Below are 3,434 nucleotides of genomic sequence, written 5' to 3'. Positions count from 1 at the left end.
TCACCATAGTACAGTCATATACTTAAGTTTACAGCTAAAAAAACACGTTTTAGGGTGGCTTACCACTTTTAAAATATTAATATTTACCGCCGTCCTTTATGTGTATGTTGTGTGTGTTGTGTGGTTGTTTGTGTGTGTTTGTGTGTGTGGTGTGTGTGTGTGTGTGTGTGGCTCCGCCCATAAGCAGCTAAAAAAGAAGTCCGTACTCTGAGCAGGAGTTGTCTCTAGTTCTCAGCGGAGGGGAAACAGAAAGCGACTCACGGTGAAAAGACGACGAAAAGCCGCCGAAAAACACACATGGATTTATTAAGTGTTCCGCCGGCGCGGGAGTGACTTTGGGCAGACGAAGGCGACTGAAAACAAGTGAGTCCACCCACGAAATAAGTTATCTATCAAGACTTTAAAGGAGTAGGTACATTAATATCAGCGGGCCATCTAACAGCTCACAGCAGCGAGCTAACGTTGAACAACGTAGTTACCGTGTGTGAGAATATGGGTTGTGTGCTAATCACTCGTTAGGAAGATTACCTAAAACTCATGTAACAACATTAAACTCATGTGGGAGAAATACGATATAAAAACAATATTAAAGCAGTTGAAGACCCTAAGTTACCTTTTGGGTGGTCGATAGGAAGTTAATAAACTCCCTTTAAAGCCATCTGTCAAACATTCACGGATGTTTGGTGAGATTAAAGTTAAAAGTAAATTGAATATCTTTTTTAGGTTTTTTTTTTTTTTTTTTTTTGGATAAAGCAGGGAATTTTGAAGTCACATGCTGTGGCAGGCATTTTCCAAGATTATCAGAAATTGTTTTAGACTGAACAAATGATCCATTTATGGTAATGGAAATAACCATTAGTTGCTGCCCTGGTCACTGTAAACATACACAAAAGCTGACCACACTAAGTGCCAAGTGTTCCTAAAAACCTTAGAGACACAAACACAAACAAATGGCCAACGTTAATATTTGAAGGAGAGAATAAATTGTGAACGGTGCTTTTGTCTGCCTGCTGGCTGTCTTTGAAATGTAACCTACATTTCTAACCAGAACAAACCCAGAGAAGTTACTATCTAAGCAATGTCTTTTCTCATTTCCTCTCTCTGTGTCCCTCTCTGTCCCTCCTTTCTCTCTCTTTTTCTTTCCTTTCTTTCTCTTCTTTCTTTCTTTCTTCTTTCTTTCTTTCTCTCTCTCTCCTCTCTCTCTCTCTTCTCTCTCTTCTCTCTCTCTCTCTCTGTCCTGTCTGTCTCTCTCTCTCTCTCTCTGTTGCCTATGTGCTCAGCAAGATAAAAGTTTTTAATCACATGAGCAACATTTCCAGAGTTGCTGCACAGTTGCGTGTCAGCTCTGTAGCTGCTATGTTTAGAGGAAAGGTCCAAACCACACTTTGGATGAGTAATCCTCATCCTGTCGATGGCAAGTTTCATAAAAATGGGGCGAATGATGGGAAAATTAACAAACATATGCTGTGCTTTCATAAATCAGTCATATATGCTTTTTTCCCCACTTATTTCATATTTCAGAATGATGATTTTATAAAATATCACATTTTAAAACTAAATTATTAGCTCGTTTAATAGTTTGACTCTATTTTTCCTTCACAAATCTCAAACCTGTTTATATCATCTTGGGTTCTTATGTTGGTGGATTTATATCCTCCTCCTTTTATGCTGTGGTAGTCATAATAATGACTCCATTATTTTCCTTTCAGTCTCAGATGCAGCTAGTCTGTTTACTCTGCATCTAGTCCCTGCCCTGAAAGTAGCTTGAGATTCAAGTTGCCCAACACAGAACAGTACGTACACCGGGATGTTTATCTTGATCAATGTTTGTCATGTTTGTGTGCATCTGTGAGTGACTGCTGCAGCAGAGAGATTTTATGCACGAGCATGTGTGGTGGTTGTAGACAAGTTTCCAATTCGAGAGATCCAATTTGTTGCTTGTTTGCAATATCAGGTTGCTATGGCAGACACTAAAGGGGTTTCATGATCCCAGAACACATACAATACCGAACTGGTGCTGTGCTGTAATGTATGAGTTTTCCATTTTAAATACCGAAATGGTTAGTTTGACTTGGCCAAATGGTTTACCAGTGCCTCTTTGGTTATATCAAAGACATTCACACAGCCAGAACTCTGCTTAAGTAGCCAATCATTTCTCCACACCATGTGTTTAGACATTTGCTGATGGTCTCCTCCAGTTCACGCAGTGAGCAGGCACAAGCTCTAGTTTCCTGCTCAAGGACACTTGGATCATAACAGGACTGTAAGCGTTCACCTGTTGATTAAATCAACCCTGTGACCTTTTCACAAACAGGTCATTTTCTCTCCCCGCTCTCATGTATTCATCTCACCTAATGAACCTCTCCTCATTACTGTCCCAGACATTCCCGATAATGGCTGACTAACAGTTCCCAGGAACGCAGAGAGGAACGGAGATGAGTAATAATGGTCCTCCACATGAGGCACTGAGTTTCTTACTAGAACATTCGTGTGTTCAAGAACACAAATGTGAGGGGAAGACTGTTCATATGTTGTATGTGCATGGCTTTGTTAAATAGCAGAAAACAGGCTGCTTTAGTTGCCAACTGTTTGTTTTCAAGGGCTTAATTCTTCCTGGTGTACGACTGCAGAGAGACTTTGTAGTCAGTACAGTTTAAAAAAAACAACACTTATTTTGTGATCATTCAAAGGCGTTACTACGTTACATAAAACTAATTTGGCGTGCGTGTTCACAGCGATTCCCTCACACTTACAGACCTGTCTCTTCACCAGTCTTCCTCTCATTTCAAGGTCAGTAATTTTAGAACATCCCAGAGTGGAAACCCAGGGGTGCTGCTAATTATGGGGACATCCCATCAGGTCTGTACTATAACCACACTGTCGTCATTCATACTGACATGGAAATCAGCACTGTCCCGCTAACTGTCAAACAGTCCCTAATGTAGTGTGAGAACCACAACAACTTCAAGACTCTAGATTACGAGACAGATAGTTGTGTAGTGTGAACAGTACAGAGATCTGATGACTTTGAAAGTCATGTAGTGTGACCAAGGCTTAATAGTACAAGTTTGTATCCAGTGTTTTCTCCAAGACTCCTCAGACCAGACGAGTTTACACAGTGAATATGTTTTCCTGGCTGTTAGCCTGAGCTCCTTATCACATCCAACTTTAAGTCAGCACGTAACAAATCTACATGCAAAGCAAACCTTGTCTGAACATTTACAGTACGGAACAGCAGAACAGTGTCTACAGTTGAGCAGATGGGAAGGCGCCATCCATTTGTCACATTTAGCAATAACATGAGTTGAGAGAAATGACAAATGATTGGTTATATACAGACATCTCATTTGGGTAACCAAGGCTGAGTCCTTGCTGCAGCAGCCCAGGGTTCAAGATCATCCTGTGGCCCTTTCCTGCGTGTCATCCCCTCTCTC

At 40.9% G+C, this 3,434-nt stretch overlaps 1 protein-coding gene across 2 annotated transcripts in view; it reads left to right on the top strand.

Annotated features, from left to right (window-relative positions):
* The first annotated feature begins 206 nt into the window (after positions 1-206).
* Positions 207-3,434, top strand: part of b3gnt2b (UDP-GlcNAc:betaGal beta-1,3-N-acetylglucosaminyltransferase 2b) — a 23,707-nt gene continuing 20,479 nt past the window's right edge. The window contains exons 1-2 of one of the 2 annotated variants that reach the window (XM_035663149.1): positions 207-363; positions 1,710-1,793. The gene's annotated coding sequence lies outside the window, so the exon portion shown is untranslated. The remainder of the gene's footprint in view (positions 364-1,709; positions 1,794-3,434) is intronic. The other variant, XM_035663148.1, reaches the window with a different exon arrangement.

Source organism: Morone saxatilis, unplaced genomic scaffold, assembly GCF_004916995.1.
Source record: "Morone saxatilis isolate NCDOM2014 unplaced genomic scaffold, NCSU_SB_2.0 Contig19, whole genome shotgun sequence".
In the NCBI taxonomy this organism is placed as follows: Eukaryota; Metazoa; Chordata; class Actinopteri; family Moronidae; genus Morone; species Morone saxatilis.
The sequence above is the reverse complement of the archived record's forward strand: the minus strand, read 5'-3'. Positions and strand labels throughout refer to the sequence as shown.